At 47.3% G+C, this 18,057-nt stretch overlaps 1 protein-coding gene across 1 annotated transcript in view; it reads right to left on the bottom strand.

The window, feature by feature from the left end:
• The window catches only part of nek11 (NIMA-related kinase 11), a 385,456-nt gene that overhangs the window by 164,167 nt on the left and 203,232 nt on the right, over window positions 1-18,057 (bottom strand). The gene's annotated exons all lie outside the window — the stretch shown is intronic.

Below are 18,057 nucleotides of genomic sequence, written 5' to 3' on the forward strand. Positions count from 1 at the left end.
TTGCCTCTTTCTGTAGTTACCTCAAAGCAATTCACACAATAAACTGATTTTGAAGTGCGATGATTATTATGTAGACAAACAAATGATTTTTTGCATAATTTCAGGCAGTACCACGAGGTGTCAATCAGTTTTGATTCAAAAGAGTACAGAAAGTAATCACGTGCTTCACAAGAGTAAACCGGTGTATACTCTGTGCTCGACAAACAGTTGTTTCATTCTCTTTTCTTTTGAGTGATACGCTCACCCAACCTTTTTCCATCTGTTAACATGCACTGGAGCACATGATTACTGATTCGTCAGCTGCAAACCTTCAGTTGTTTTAATACAGTTCTGTGAACATAACACCACACTACTCTCTGCTGTCAAATTGCCACATAAACCCGATGGGTCTAAAAATATGACATCTCAAAAACTATATCATAAAAAAATTCTAAAGAATTACATTTTTTCTCACTGATGCCAATGAAAAGAATGGCAATAATACACTAAAAAAACAGTTGCTGATTCCAGAATAAAAAAGGAATCCCCAGAATTTCTATCTACAGAAAAACGTCTTTATTTGTCCATTGGTAAAACAGTAAGACAAGAAAGTGAATTATTTTTAAACAAAGATCCAGCAAATATTATAATTAAAAAGGCAAAGGAGGGGATTCAATAACTATTTTTGTTGGGCATCACCGTCAAGTGGCTATAATAGCAGATAAGCAGCTGGTCTCAACTCCAGCACTACTCGAAACATCAGCCTCTTCGAATTGATTAATGAGGCAACTTCCTGGAGCCCAGGAAATTCTAATCATCTGATCCCAATGCATGCATGCTCCTAACAGTGGAGTCCCCCTCTGAAAGAGGAGCTGTCAGCACAGCTCCCAATGGTGGCTGATGATACAACGGAGTTATTCAAATCAGCTCATTTAAAACACCTACTCTGCTAATAATTGAGGATTCCTACTCTGGGTCTGCATTCCCAGCATTCCACTTTCCCCATTGCTGCCTCTCCATGTCAACAGCAACTGTATTAGGGCCAATTTTTTTCTTTGATATTTCCAGGCTTTACCCAGTATGTGTCAAAGTAAATGCCCATAACTTCATGTCTAGGGACAGAGACCACTGCTAAGCTTAAATATTATTACATATTTAATCAATCAAAGTTTAATAAATACAGTGGGAGTGAAATTGGATAGTGCTGGCCTGCCATGGTGAACTTAACGCAGGGAACGGATCTTTGCGCTGCAATGAGTAGGCCCGAGGCACACTCGATATTGGGCCTCAGGCAAAGCAAACGTAAATTCTTAGGTAGGTCCTGAGAGGGGGAAAGGCGATCGAGAGGGGGTGGGGGAGGCAATTGGGAGAGGGTGAGGGGATCGGGGTGGGGGGGGGGGGCGGGGTGCAGGCAATCAGGAAGGGGCCGATCGGGGGCTGGCAACGGTCTTCGGGACTGCTATGGAGCAGGAAGGAGCATTTCTGCTCCTTCCGGCTTCACATTCAGGTAACTTTTTTTTAAGGTTAGGCCACATGTAGACTTGGTTATCCGGAATGCAGCTGGCCCAGTGCTGGCTATGCAAAAGGCCTAATGCCTGTTTCAGGCGTGGGCCCTAGACGCTTATACTTCAGCCTTTACCAATATGTCGGGCGGCGCACATCCGGCGCGGAATGTGCAGCGTACGCCGCCCGTCATATTGGCAACTTAGGCGCCTTTTTTGATGCCGGGCACAGTGTCAACAAATTTCTAGGCCTGTATGTGCCTCAAGCCTGAAATAATGGGCACTGCTCATCTGCTTTCAGCCTGTGGAAATAGCAGCTGCACAATGGATACCAACCTATTTCAATGTTATTTCTCACTGTCGAAGGGAAAGTTTAATGTTGGGGCAGAAGTGCATGTACCACCAGAAAGAACAGTTGTAACCCTTACCCCCGGAACTGAGGTATGAATCGCAATATTTTGGTTTATACAAAGATTTATTAAAATTTTCTTTCACACTGAAGCTGTTCTGTGTGAAATCTATCACACACTTCTTCAATTAATAGTTGTCTCCAACTAATAGTCACCTAAGGGAAGTCATCATCAGAAGGATAAGGGGGTCAAAGATAAGATGTTGAAGATTTTTACTTCCGTTCTGAAAAGTAATAAGCATTGCTGTATTAGATTAATGTTTTGGAGGGCAGTTAGCACCAATCCCATCAATCACAGCACATCAGTCCAGTGGTACAAGCTCTTGGCTCAGAGCAACTTGCACTACAATGTTGCTGTCACAGCCGTCGATACACATTGCATTGCACACTGAACAAAGGACTTGTATTGCAATATACGATACTGAATATACAGAAAATGTAGTATTTAGAAGCAGGCATTTCTATAAATCATACGGTTTTACAGTGTGGATTAAAAGTGCCAAAAGATAACTCAGATTTAAAGATTCCGTCTCTGAAATGCAGACTAGGAACAGCTCAGGTTCGATTACTAATTTGTGTTGAGATAGCTGATCTCAGCCTTGATTAGGTTACTGGCAGGTATTCACTTCCTGACAGCTTCTATTTTATATGTAAAACATCTGAACCCTTTCCGTCATTACTCTCAGTTATCCATTATTCTATAAATAAACCACTTAAATATTTCAATTAAATTATTGCTGTATTCTATAATAAACATTTTCAATGTTTCAATCATTTTTCTGGCTGCGGTCATTCCCAGTTGTCTTTTATTTCAATGTGTCAATTAGACAACTGTCTTATAATTGATACCTGGGACATGATTTTGACTTGGAGCCAGGAGGAGAACTGGGGAGAAGATTTTCGGGGAGAAGATGTTCGGGCGTGAAAACCGGAAGTAAAATTGGCAGGCGATCGCGACCTAATTGAATGATAAAAATTTTACTTCCAGGTTTCACGCCCAGCAGCCTGCATGTTTATCGGCCGACTGGCTGTCGGGCAGGAAGGCCTGTGGTAGCAGGCCGCAGCTAGAGATCGGAGAAGAAAGAGGGAGGGAGGGAGGGAGAGATTGTGGGTCGTGGAGAAGATTGGGGGGGGGGGACCGTTGAGAACATCATGAGAAGAGGCTGTGGAGGACATCGGGAGAAGAGTTGGTAATCGGAGGTAGGGAGGGATCTCGGACAAAAAGGGGGGAGGTCAGACATCAGGGGGCGGGGGGGGGCTCACCGGACATCATGGGGGGGCGTCGGACACTGGGGAGGGTCGGATATTGGTGGGGGGGGGCAGACATCGGGGGGGGGGGGTGGTGGTCGGGCATCGGTGGGGGGTCGGGGGTTAGACATGGGCGGGGGGGTGGTGGTTGGCTGATTGCAGGGGTCCGATCGCTGCAGGTAAGCTTGTTGAGCCTGGAGGAAATACCCCAGCTCCTCTGGGCCCACAAGCAGTGCAAGAAAGGCGTTCACCTGATGATCCAGCCCTTCCCGCCTCCTTTTCGCTGGCGAGAATCAGAAGGTCCGGGAAACTCACGCTGGAGAAGTTAAATTTGAACTTATGTTAAATTCAATTTAAAAAAGGGCCTTGACGTCTCATAACGATGTTAATTGCCCCGCTAACGACCCGCTCGCCTGCTCTTATTGGGGACGCAACCTTGGCGAATACGTTCCACGCACGCATCCAAATGCGCCCACGTTAAACCCGGAAGTGGGCCCATTGGAGCTGGGTTGCGGTCACGATAAAAAAAACTGCAATTTTCACCTCCCACCTGCCACCAACCCACCCATCCTTGGGGGTTAAAACTCCCCCCTAATGTTTATCGTTCTCTATGTAATACTACATATAAAATTCCATAGAATTCTGGTACCTTCACATAGTGCCAGCCACAATTGTTACGGTTGTTATTGTTTTTAAGCCCTAAATGATCCTCTATGCCACACACCATCTAGCCAATCTGGGGCCTGGGGGGGAAATGAGGAGAATTTTTTTTACGCAGCGAATTTTTATGATCTGGAATGCACTGCCTGAAAGGGTGGTGGAAGCAGATTCAATAACAACTTTCAAAAGGGAATTAAATATATACTTGAAAAGGAAACATTTGCTGGCAGACAACTGACCCTGAAGCTTAGGCAAATATTGTTCCACAGGACCAACCACTAGGACCATATTTCCAATTTAATATAGTCTAAGGAAAGGACACATACAGTAAATGTGAAAGTTTTAAAAGAAGTGTAGCAACAGAGAGATTTAGGGGTTCAGATACATACACAAACCTTTTAAAAGTTCCCTGCTCTAGAAAGGATGTAAAAATAAACAGGAAAAAATTATTTCTGTGACTTGGTAACACAAGGTCATAAATTTAACATCAACATCAAAAGAATGAAAGGGAGGGGCTAGGAGAATTTCTTTTAATGCAGAGGGTGGTTACGTCACGGAGGCCTGGAAATTCGGAAGCACCCATTTAACCCTGCACACAAAAGGTAGAATCCGAGGAGCCCCGGATATTGGGCCTCAGACCTCATTCACATAGAGTCGGTGCTGGGGGAGGAGGCCATGCAGATTAGTGCTGGAAGTTCAGGTAACTGCGGTAAGTGATTGGTGGCTGGGGGTGGGATCGTGGGCCTTGGGGGTGGGGGGGGGGGGAGGGGGAGGGGGGGTGGTAGCAATTGATGGCCGGGGCAGGGAGCGGTTGGGGGTCGCGGAGCCTGGAGGTCGAAGCTGGGGTGAGGGTGTTTGGGGAGAGGGGCCGAGGGGGAGGGAGATCAGCGGTCAGGAAGCCTGGAGGTCGGAGCAGGGGGGAGATCGGAGGTCGAGGCCAGGGCCTGGCGGTCGAGGGTCAGGGATATCGGTGCCCTAGAAGGCCGGTCTTAATGATGTTATTTGAATCTTGTCTCACATTTTTCATATGAAGCTTACACATAGCATACCAAATAGGTGGAGTATGTTGCAAGGTAGTAACACAGAACGGTTCAGATGTGTTATAAACTGCAAAAGTGAAGCTTGACCCCCAGTTTATCAATATCATCTCGAGATGTGTTAAATCCTTGAAACATACTCCAACCTATGTATTATTCTATATACAGTAGATCTGTTGAGTTTTTGTGTGGTAGATGTACTGTTTTTAATGATTTTCTATAGTTTGTTTTCTGTCGGCAGCAAATGGCCTGAGAAAGAATTTTCACAGTTCAATCGCATAACTTGAATAAAAAATGGTGCATTAGAGCTTTAGTTGAACAGCAATGATATAAGGATTTGTTAAGGTATTTAAGGTCACTGCATTTGAAATCTGTCACAATGAGAGTTTGCAAGCTTTCACTAGATCTAGTTTCCATAGTACCTACAAGTCCAGAGTAAGGGCACGTTACAATAGTTCATGCCAGCAGTAATATCTCATTGTATGTTGCTGTCGTCAATCTTTAGACAATTGAATGTTAGGCATTTTGATCTTATGCCCATCCTGCACAGATATTACAGATAACACAGATATCAGACCTCCCCTCAACAAGGTCTGAATTGTCTTGATTTAAAGTTTCATAAGTAAAATAGGACCATACTCCAAGCCACTGTGCCACCCAATCTCTATCATGCATGTTTTATGCTATTAACCACTATATTCCAACTTGGGGTCCTTTTTGTTTTCTCTCCCAAAGTACAGGAACCAGATTCCCCATGGGAAGACTTTATTATAATTATTACTTATTTCAGAGGTGCTGGGTAAGTAAGCTACAATAAATACTGAAATTGAAAATCTCAAAGCCAAAAATGATTATCAATCTATTTAACCCACCTTCCTGCTATCCTAGCAGTTGTAACCAATGATGTAATGATATTTAACCTTGATGTACCTTTGAACCCTGGAATATATAACTTCACATTTCAGTTACGTGGCGATACTAGAGAAGCTGGGATTGTTCTCCTTGGAGCAGAGAAGGTTAAGGGGAGATTTAATAGAGGTGTTCAAAATTATGAAAAGTTTTGATAGAGTAAATAAGGAGAAACTGTTTCCACTGTCAGGAGCGTGCGAAACCAGAGGACACAGATTTATGGTCATTAGCAAAAGAACCTGGGGCTGAGGGGGGGGGGGGGGGGGGGGAAATGAGGAGAATTTTTTTTACGCAGCAAATTTTTATGATCTGGAATGCACTGCCTGAAAGGGTGGTGGAAGCAGATTCAATAACAACTTTCAAAAGGGAATTAAATATATACTTGAAAAGGAAAAATTTGCAGGGCTATGGGGAAAGAGCAGGGGAGTGGGACTATTGGATAGCTCTTTCAAAGAGCTGGCACAGACACGATGGGACAAATGGCCTCCTTCTGTGCTATATCTTTCTATGATTCTATGATACAGGGAGTAGCATATGCTGTATAAATTACATAAAGGATAACAGATATCTAGGAGTGATTATATGGCACTCATCTAATTGAGGAGTTTAGAAGACATCACACCATGACAGGGAAGCTGTAGGCATAACCACCAACAACACCATATGCTCTGTCCACAGTACAACCCACAACTATTTAATAGCCCCATTATTGCCCAAGTAATCTTCTGTTCCCAAGCTTGTCATTATTGAAGCCACCTCAACACCAATGTGACCCTGTTTACCTCCCTCTAAGGAGGGTGGTACCTAGTTGGTTATTAAATATCTGAGAAACATAGGTTTGAATCGCATATACATTTTTTTTAAGTGGTGGTTGAGGGATATATATATTAGCTAGGATATCAACAAAACTCCTTGCTCTTTTACAAATAATGCCTATTGTCCCGTTGAACCACCAGTTTAATGTCTCTTACAAAGGACGACAGGGCCAGCAATGCAGCACTCCTTTAAGTTCTGGAGTGGGGCTTGAACTCACAACCTTGTGACCCAGAAGCAAGAAAGCTACCAACTGAGCCAAGCTGGCAATTCTGGGTGGACCACAAGGTGGGGCCTGGGAGTATTTGTCAACAGTTACATTCAATATCCAGACAAAGTGGCAAAGTAATTTTAAAAGCTAATAGAAGGCCAGATATATACCAGTGTAAGGAAAAGGTTAATTTAGCTGTCTTGAAGTTTCTTTATATTGCTTATTTTGGAACACATTGTTTGGATTAGCGTTGATGCAAACGACATAGGCAAAATCAGTGCATGACCATCCTGACCCTGTGCTTGAAGATGTTACCTTCAAATAAACAACATTACAGTTTGCTGATATGCAGGAGACAATAAGTCATCAGTTAAATTTATGCATTTTCTCAGTTAATAGAGAAATAATACAGAAATAGCTAGAATTATTGTAATGTATTTTCCTTGACAGCAATACAAATAAAAGACAGACTTGATTTGTCTTAACTTTTTAATTCTTCAGGATTTAATAGAGGAATGAATCATTTGAGCTTTTTCAGGTTGAAATAAAAGAGCCTTTTATTCTGTATAATATTCCCAATATTTATGCCTAATACTTATGCATCTTACATTTTGTTGAAATTCTTAAGTCAGTCTCTCTCCCCTTCCCCTTTGCTCTCCTCCCTGGCTCAATGGTAGCATTCTCACCTCTGAATCATGAATGTCATGGGTTCAAGCCCCACTCCAGAGACTTGAGCACATAATCTAAGTTGACATTTCAGTGTAGTATTGAGGGAGTGTTACGCTGTTGGAGGTGCCATCCTTTGGATAAGACGTCCTCATCTGTCCTCTCATGTGGATATAAAAGATCCCATGGTACTTTTCAAAAAAGAGCAGAGGAATTCTCCCGATGTGCTGGCCAATATTTATTCCCCAACTAACATCACCTCATTACAGCCTTGGTCCAAACATGAACAAAAGAGCTGAATTCCAGAGGTGAGTTGAGAGTGACTGCCCTTGACATCAAGGCAGCATTTGACCAAGTGTGGCACCAAGGAGCCCTAGTACAATTGAAGTCAATGGGAATGAGGGGGAAAACTCGCCAGCTGCTGGAGTCATGCCTAGCACAAAGGAAGATGGAAGTGGTTGTTGGAGGCCAATCATCTCAGCCCCAGGACATTGCTGCAGGAGTTCCTCAGGGAAGTGTCCTTGGCCCAATCATCTTCAGCTGCTTCATCAATGACCTTCCCTCCATCATAAGGTCAGAAATGGGGATGTTCGCTGATGATTGCACAGTGTTCAGTTCCATTCACAACCCCTCAGATAATGAAGCAGTCCGTGCCCGCATGCAGCAAGACCTGGACAACATCCAGGCTTGGGCTGATAAGTGGCAAGTAATATTCGCGGCAGACAAGTGCCAGGCAATGACCATCTCCAACAAGAGAGAGTCTAACCGCCTCCCCTTGACATTCAACAGCATTACCATCACTGAATCCCCCACCATCAACATCCTGGGGGTCACCATTGACCAGAAACTTAACTGGACCAGCCATATAAATACTGTGGCTACAAGAGCACGTCAGAGGCTGGGTATTCTGCGGTGAGTGACTCACCTCCTGACTCCCCAGAGCCTTTCCACCATCTACAAGGCACAAGTCAGGAGTGTGATGGAATACTCTCCACTTGCCTGGATCAGTGCAGCTCCAACAACACTCAAGAAGCTTGACAAAGGACAAAGCATCCCGTTTGATTGGCACCCCATCTACCACCCTAAACATTCACTCCCTTCACCACTGGCGCACTGTGGCTGCAGTGTGTACCATCCACAGGATGCACTGCAGCAACTCGCCAAGGCTTTTTCAACAGCACCTCCCAAACCCACGACCTCTACCACCTAGAAGGACAAGAGCAGCAGGCACATGGGAACAACACCACCTGCACGTTCCCCTCCAAGTCACACACCATCCCGACTTGGAAATATATCACCGTTCCTTCATCGTCGCTGGGTCAAAATCCTGGAACTCCCTTCCTAACAGCACTGTGGGAGAACCTTCACCACATGGACTGCAGTGGTTCAAGAAGGCGGCTCACCACCACCTTCTCAAGGGCAATTAGGGATGGGCAATAAATGCTGGCCTCGCCAGCGACGCCCATGTCCCATGAACGAATAAAAAAAGTCACCAAAATCAGTCATTTATATCTCCTTGCTGTTTGTGGGACATTGCTGTGCACAAATTTCCTTACATTACAACAGTGACTACTCTTCGAAAATATTTAATTGGCTGTGAAGTGCATCCTGAGGTTGTGAAATGTGTTATATAAATGCAAGTTCTTTTTTCTTTTCTTAAGAAGGAAAAGTTAAAGGCCATTTATTTCTAGAGATGGTGACCACTAACTTATCCATTATCCCAAAGCTCTTTTGCTATAGCAAGTGAAATATAAAAACCAAACTTAGAACCAGTAATTACACAGAATCAAACTAAATATCATTACTATTTATGCACAGAAGCTAGGATTCTACATAGGTTGCAAACTCTGCAGTTCTGCATAATTATCATTAGAGAAAATAACAGATGTTTTCAAAATACCTTCTTCTATAAAGTTGTTGGTTTGATACCTATTCCCACTTGCCACTCCACATCTCTTCCCTGCTTCCTGATGGCCTATTTCCTTGCATCCTACTGACATCTGTTCTCCACTTGATGTTGGCTGCTCCTTCCCCTCCAGTGCCTGAACTTCCCAAGTACTCCCAAGCCTCCACCCCAGCAAGTACTGCAACTTCCTCACCCAGCTTCTCCCAGTCCCATCAGATTGCTCCCAGTTTGCTGACCACCTCCCCACCTCCTTCCCTCCCTCCCACACATACACACTTTTTTTGCACACTGGACCTGTTGCACACTCACTGGAAACTGGGTTGAGACTGCACTAAATCAATTCACTTAGGACTCACGTCACAGAAGAGACTTTTATCCCTTCAATCTGTGCTGGATTTATACTCAGATCCTAGAGATACAAGGTGAGTGTGCTAAACTGTGACCCAGTTCCTTGTTGCTTTGGACAAATGGACACCAACTTCCTTGTTGCCTTGGCAAATGGACACTAAGAAAATACTGAGCCTCGTAATCAATAAATTGGAGTCCAGATCTGATAAAATGTTACAGTATATCTATGCATTTAAATTGTATGTAAATATGTTGCACTGCTCACTGACTAAACATTTCTGTTGTATTAGTTATGCACATTATCAATTCAGGCAGCACCATTTCACGGTAACAGTCCTGATAAAAGTGTTTTTTTTTACCAATTAAAGAACAAATAAAGACCAATAGTTTATAAGCAGATTCCCTTTCTAAATATGCAAGAATGATCATTTGTGAATTTTTTGATGATGCAGTTTGGTAGATCCCATATACTTATTCTGTACAACCACAATAACTACATTTTAACCAAAACTACTTTGGTAAATTCTTCAGAAATCTGTTCATTATTCATCACCTACCAAATTAGTCTGATAAAATATTACGACTGCAACAGTTTTACAGAACAAGCCTTTTTGGTCCCTAAATTCCTCTTTTAATGAAAAATGGGATAATTCTTTTTGTTTTGCTGCAATTACCAATCTGCTAACAAAATCAGGGCACATACAGCTTTGAATGTACGATTTCGGAGAACGTAGTTTAATTAGCATGTATTTATAGAGGAATCAGATATTCCCCATTCTTCATTAAAAGATGGATTTCATCTGAAGGCAAACGTGACATATCGGGCTCGATTTTAGGATGGCCGAGTGGGTACGTTCGTTGGGGGGGGGGGTCCGAAAATTGGGGATTCCCGGGGCGGGTCCGGAGCCCGGCTCCAACCCACCCACTTCCGAGTTCCCCAATAACGCGCTTAGAAGCGCATGCAGCCCCCGTATGCGGGACTCCCATTGGCAATTAAAGCCGGCGGGATCCCACTTAAGGCAATTAATTTGATAGTTCAGGTCATTAGCTCTAGCCAAGCTGTTCCAGTACAGCTACAACACTGGCATCTACCTGACAATGTGGAAAATTGCCCAGGTATGTCCTGTCCACAAAAAGCAGGACAAATCCAATCTGGCCAATTACCGCCCCATCAGTCTACTCTCAATCATCAGCAAAGTGATGGAAGGTGTCGTCGACAGCGCTATCAAGCGGCACTTACTCATCAATAACCTGCTCACCGATGCTCAGTTTGGGTTCCGCCAGGACCACTCGGCTCCAGACCTCATTACAGCCTTGGTCCAAACATGGACAAAAGAGCTGAATTCCAGAGGTGAGGTGAGAGTGACTGCCCTTGACATCAAGGCAGCATTTGACCGAGTGTGGCACCAAGGAGCCCTAGTAAAATTGAAGTCCATGGGAATCAGGGGGAAAACTCTCCAGTGGCTGGAGTCATACCTAGCACAAAGGAAGATGGTAGTGGTTGTTGGAGGCCAATCATCTCAGCCCCAGGACATTGCTGCAGGAGTTCCTCAGGGCAGTGTCCTTGGCCCAACCATCTTCAGCTGCTTCATCAATGACCTTCCCTCCATCATAAGGTCAGAAATGGGGATGTTCGCTGATGACTGCACAGTGTCCAGTTCCATTCGCAACCCCTCAAATAATGAAGCAGTCTGAGCCCGCATGCAGCAAGACCTGGACAACATCCAGGCTTGGGCTCATAAGTGGCAAGTAACATTCGCGCCAGATAAGTGCCAGGCAATGACCATCTCCAACAAGAGATAGTCTAACCACCTCCCCCTGACATTCAACGGCATTACCATCGCCAAATCCCCCACCATCAACATCCTGGGGGTCACCATTGACCAGAAACTTAACTGGACCAGCCATATAAATACTGTGGCTACAAGAGCACGTCAGAGGCTGGGTATTCTGCGGTGAGTGACTCACCTCCTGACTCCCCAGAGCCTTTCCACCATCTACAAGGCACAAGTCAGGAGTGTGATGGAATACTCTCCACTTGCCTGGATGAGTGCAGCTCCAACAACACTCAAGAAGCTCGACACCATCCAAGATAAAGCAGCCCGCTTGATTGGCACCCCATCCACCACCCTAAACATTCACTCCCTTCACCACCGGCGCACTGTGGCTGCAGTGTGTACCATCCATAGGATGCACTGCAGCAACTCGCCAAGGCTTCTTCGACAGCACCTCCCAAACCCGCGACCTCTACCACCTAGAAGGACAAGAGCAGCAGGCACATGGGAACAACACCACCTGCACGTTCCCCTCCAAGTCACACACCATCCCGACTTGGAAATATATCGCCATTCCTTCATTGTCGCTGGGTCAAAATCCTGGAACTCCCTTCCTAACAGCACTGTGGGAGAACCGTCACCACACGGACTGCAGCGGTTCAAGAAGGCGGCTCACCACCACCTTCTCGAGGGCAATTAGGGATGGGCAATAAATGCTGGCCTCGCCAGCGACGCCCACATCCCGTGAACGAATAAAAAAAATGGAGACCTGATTTGGAGGATATTTTAGGAGGGGTGGAATTTTCAGGTCAAGTGAGCATGTTTCCCGTACTGGGGGAAACACTCCCAGTTGAAATGGATTTGTTGCAGCCACCAGCCTGTGGCAGCTGCAAAGGGAAAATGCTAGAAACCATTAGTAAGGAAGTAGTAGTAGGACATTTGGAGACTCATAATACAATCAAGGAGAGTCAACATAGTTTTATGAAGGGGAAATCATGTCTGACAAATTTATTAGCGTTCTTTGAGGCAGTAACGGGCAGGGTGGATAAAGGGAAACCAATGGATGTAGTATATTTGGATTTCCAAAAGGCATTCAATAAGGTGCCACATAAAAGATTACTGCACAAGAGCTCATGGTGTTGGGGGTAATATACTGGCATGGATAGAGGATTGGCTAACTAACAGAAAACAAAGAGTCGGGATAAAAGGGTCATTTTCAAAATGGCAATCTGTAACTAGTGGGGTGTCGCAGGCATCAGTGCTGGAGCCTCAACTATTTACAATATAGATCAATGACTTAGATGAAGGAACAGAGTGTCTTGTGGCCAAATTTGCTGATGATACAAAGATAGGTGGAAAAGCAAGTTGCGATGAGGACACAAGGGGCCTGATATTAGGAGGGCGGCAGGTTCGCAGCGGGGGGTCGACTGGGCGCGTGGGTAACATGCCCAGTGAAATCGGGGTGCTCCACACGCAATCGCAGGCTAATTGGGAGCCACCTAACTGTGCTTCCAGGTTTCACGCTGGAAAGCTGCGCAGCGGGTGGACTGCACATGTGCAGCATCGGCTGTCAGCTGGAGGGAGCCCTATTTAAAGGGGCAGTCCTCCACTGACTGATGCTGCAGGAAATAGGAAAAATTACAGGATGGAGCAGCCCGGGGGAAGGCTGCTCCCAGGTTTAATGATGCCTCACTCCAGGTATCATTGGATGGGGTGAGGAGGAGGGCTAGGACAGAGATCTTCCCCCCCGTGGGCGGGAGGAAGCAGCCTGCCTCTGCCACCAAGAAGGCCTGGCTCGAGGTGGAAGAGGAGGTCACCTGCACCACCAACATATCGCGCACCTGCATACAGTGCAGGAGACGCTTCAATCACCTAAGTAGGTCAGCCGAAGTGAGTACACTTACTCATTCCCCTACACTCCGTCTGCCACATCACCGCCCCCACCCCACATCTCCTTCTGCACTGCCAACACTACTCTGTCACATCACCCCTCACACCCACTCAAACCTCATCCTCATCTTACCTGCACTTACTCACCTCGCCAGTACTCATCCCACCACTACCACTCAACCCAATCCTCATACAATCTCATGGCTCTATCTCACATTCACCCTCTCATGCATCTCTTTCACAGTCAGCCTCACTCAACCTGCCACTACCTGTGCTGCAGCCACAGGGCATGCATCACATATGTGCAGTAGGAAGCGTAAGGCAAACGTGTCGTGAGCATGAAGGGGATGCACAAGGGTGTTTGAGGGTTTGTCATAGTTTTTACTTATATTTAATTTCTGATCAACTCACATTACATATTATATTGTCACCACTACTGCCACGTCTTTGCGAATCTTGTCTGGTTTGTGCAATTATGCCCTTTCCTGAGGATCACTATGAAGACCCACAACTGATGCCACCCATTGTGTCACTGCAGAGTGGGTGTAGGCGTATTTGCAGGGCTCTTTTGTGCAGACGACTGAGAGACGTCGGCGATGTCCCCGGTGGCACCCTGGAAGGATGCGGAGGAGAAGTTGTTGAGGGCAGTGGTGACTTTGACAGCGACAGGTAAGAAGATGGTGCTCGGGCCAGCCGGGAGCAGCTCGGCATCAAGGAGGATACAGATGTCCACGACGATGTGTCGAGTGACTCTGAGCCTCCGTGTGCACTGCTGCTCAGAGAGGTCCAGGAAGCTGAGCCTCGGTCTGTAGACCCTGTGGCAAGGGTAGTGCCCTCTGCGACACATCTCTCTCTGCGGTTGCCCTCCCTCCTGCTGTGCAGGTGGATGTGTCACAGCACTGTGTTGTGGGGCTCCACGTGTCAGAGGTGGACGGCGAAGCTAGTGAGGCTGGTGATGCTGTTCGTCCTCCGAGGAGGTCATGACTGCAGCTACGGCGGCCCCCATCCAGAAGATATATGTTTGAGGGGGTCCGCAAGGTAGGTAAATGTGTCTGGACACCGGGGTAAGTGTGCAAGTTGGTGAATTTTATTGTTAGGAGGAGGGTGGTAGAGGCCAAACTTTGTCCAAAATGACAGAGTGGCCTCCTGCAATGAGTGAGGGTCTCCCCCCTACACCTGTCAAATGGACCATAAGACCATAAGAGCAGAAGAGATAGGAGCAGGAGTAGACCATTCAGCCCCTCAATCCTGCTCCGCCATTCAATGAGATCATGGCTGATCTGATTTTTACCTCAACTCCACTTTCCCACCTTTTCCCCATATCCTTTGACTCCCTTGCTGATCAAAAATTTGTCTAACTCAGCCTTGAATGTATTCAATGACTCAGCCTCCACAGCTTTTTGGGGTAAAGAATTCCAAAGATTCACGACCCTCTAGGAGAAGAAATTCCTCCTCATTTCCATCTTTTTTTTTCTCTCATTTCCATCTTAAACGGGCGACCCCTTATTCGAAGACTATGCCCCCTGCACCACCCTCCTCCGAACACAAAAAATTACAAACTTGCAATCTCAACCCCGGTGTGCAGACACATGTACCTACCTTGCGGACCCCCTCAAATGTACATCCTCCGGATGGGGGCCGCCGCAGCTGCAGTCATGACCTCCTCGGAGGACGAACAGCATCACCAGCCTCGCCGGCCACGCTGTCCACCTCTGACACGTGGAGCTCCACAACACAGTGCTATGACACATCCACCTGCACAGCAGGAGGGAGGGCAACCGCAGAGAGAGATGCGTCGTAGAAGGCACTACTCTCGCCACAGGGTCTACAGACCGAGGCTCAGCTTCCTGGACCTCTCTGAGCAGCAGTCCACACGGAAGCTCAGAGTCACTCGACACGTAGTCGTAGACATCTGTAGCCTACTTGATGCCGAGCTGCTCCCAGCTGGCCCGAGCACCATCTTCTTACCTGTCGCTGTCAAAGTCACCACTGCCCTCAACAACTTCTCCTCCTGATCATTCCAGGGTGCCACCGGGGACATCGCCGGCGTCTCTCAGTCGTCTGCACAAAAGAGCCCTGCAACTACACCTGCACCCACTCTGCAGTGACACAATGGGTGGCATCAGTTGTGGGTCTTCATGGTGATCCTCAGGAAAGGGCATTATTGCACAAACCAGACAAGATTTTCAAAGATGTGGCAGTAGTGGTGATAACAAATTTTTATGTTTTTTTGCAAAACAAACAAAAGTAAATCAAAAACATGACATTTTGTCTTACACCCTTGTGCATCCCCTTTGTGCTCACAAAACCTTTGCCTTATGTTTCCGGGAACCCCTACATGGTGCTACCCCTGTGGCTTCAGCAGAGGTAGTGGCAAGTTGCTCTTGTCCATGCCCTGACCGATGAGATGCTTTGCGCGGACACCCTCTGGGTTTTGGTGCCCAAGAGGGCCCCTCCAAAGACTGCTCCATCTGCACCTGTGCAGGGGCAGACTCAGCCGCCTGGAGAGGGGGCAGCATTGCGGGTACTGGTTGAGAGGGGGGCAATGGGTGAGACGTGGAACGCTTTAAGTGGCGTCCCCACTTCCATGTCCCCTTTCACCATCATCCCTCTCCTGGCCCAGGCCCACATCACTCCTTCCACCCTGCTGGACGACAGTTTGGAGGACTTGTGTGAAGCCTTGGAAGGCCAGTTGTAAGGTATCTGTCAGCCAGTTTAAGGCGGCAGAATGTTGCTCACCCTGAATCCGAACGGCCGTTGTCAGGGCCTAAATGGACTCATTGTTGAGCCGTGCTTGAAGCTCGATGGAGGCTAGCCTTTCTTCCATCGCAGACATTCCCGCACCTATCCACGACACTATCTCAGAGATGCCTTCACGTCCCTGTGACAGTATCTCGGAGATACGCTCCTGTACCTGTGCCACTATTCCACTCATGCAGGAGTTGGACTCTTCCATCCTCTGCGTGATTGTGGAGAGGGCACGTGGCAACTGTTCCAGTACCTCGGCAATGTGCTGCTGCCCCTCAATGACTCTCCTTCTCATGGCTGGCGCCCAGGGTTCAGCATCTGGGTCCAGCTGAGCAGAGCCTGGAGAAGAGTGCTCCCACCGACATGGACTCTCCACGGCTGCCCCTGCCACCAGGGTCTGCTCATGCTCACATGTGTGTGGTGACTCACCATGTGCAAGCCCAACTAAGTGAGGAAGGGGACCCACCGAGGTGTGTGTATCTGCGCTGGTGGATAGCTGGCTCAGATGTGACGATGCACCCTCAGAGGCTGGCAGGTCCTCTGAGGAATCGCCCTCCGCAGTCACGGAGGTCGCAGATGACCCTGCAAGAGAACAGAAAGCAATATTAAGCATGTGGACAGATGTTGAGGTGCTGCAGATGCCAAAAGACGTTAAGATCATTCGCTATCATGAGTGCTGAGTGTTAGATTTCTGTCACCAGCCGCTTGTGCACTCCCAGTCTCGGCGTCCGACACGGACAGGCACTCCAGCGTCCGGCTTATTTCCAATGCCTGCTGCTCCGCGTCTGTTAAGACCACCTGGTGTGGCGGGCCCCCTCCGGTCCTTGCCCTCTCCCGGGCATTCTGGCATCTCTTCTCCTATCAAGGCAAAACATAGAGGCGTGATTGAGTGATGGTTGCATGGTGACACACTGCATGCATTGGTGTGGGTGGGGGTGACCATGAGGGAGATGCCTGGGAGGGTGCGTGTGAGACATAGCCATGAGGATTGGGTTGCGTGGTAGTGTTCGAATGGGAACTGGGGCGGGGAGTAATTGCAGGCAAGGTGAGGATAATGGTTGAGCGGATGTGAGGAGTGATGCAAGAGTGTTGTGGTGGCAGTGCAGAAGGAGTTGTGTGGTGGTGGAGGTGATGTGGAAGACAGAATGTGGGAGAATGTGTAAGTGTACTCACCTTGGCTGACATGGTTAAGTCATTAAAGCGCTTCCTTCACAGGACCCAGGTCCTGTACACATTGCCGCTGCTGCTGACCTCCTCGGCCACCTCCAGCCAGGCCTTCTTGGTGGTGGAGGGAGGCCACTTCCTCCCATCCGATGGGAACAGAACTTCCCTCCTCCTCATCACCCCATCGAGCAGCACCTGGAGTGAGGAGTTAGAGAACCTTGGAGCAGCCTTGCCTCTGGCCTGCTCCATACTCCAAAATTGGTTCTTTGCTGCAGGAGGAAAATAGGAGGACTGCCCCTTTAAATAGGGCTCCTCCTGCTGACAGCTTGTGATGCGGGTGTACAGTGCGCCCGCTGCGCAGGTCTGGAACGGGAAACCCGGAAGCATGCGTAAGTACCTTCAATTAGGCTACGAGCTCGTGCAGAGCACCCCGAATTCACTGGGCGCGTTACCCACGCGCCCAGTCGACCCCCCCGCTGCCAACCCGCCTCCCTCCTAATATCGGGCCCATCATGTGCAACCTGTGAGAAAGGTTTGCGGTATAGCAGACCCAACATTAAAAAGGTGAAATAAAAACAAAAAAAAATGCTGGAAATACACAGTAAGTCAGTGAGTCTCTGGAAAGAGAAAATACAGGTTATTGACCTTTCAATGACCTTCCCTCCATCATAAGGTCAGAAATGGGGATGATTGCACAGTGTTCAGTTCCAATCGCAACCCCTCCTGCATGCAGCAAGACCTGGACAACATCCAGACTTGGGCTGATAAGTGGCAATTAACACTCGCGCCAGA

Source organism: Heptranchias perlo, chromosome 2 (genome assembly GCF_035084215.1).
Source record: "Heptranchias perlo isolate sHepPer1 chromosome 2, sHepPer1.hap1, whole genome shotgun sequence".
NCBI classification, from domain to species: Eukaryota; Metazoa; Chordata; class Chondrichthyes; order Hexanchiformes; family Hexanchidae; genus Heptranchias; species Heptranchias perlo.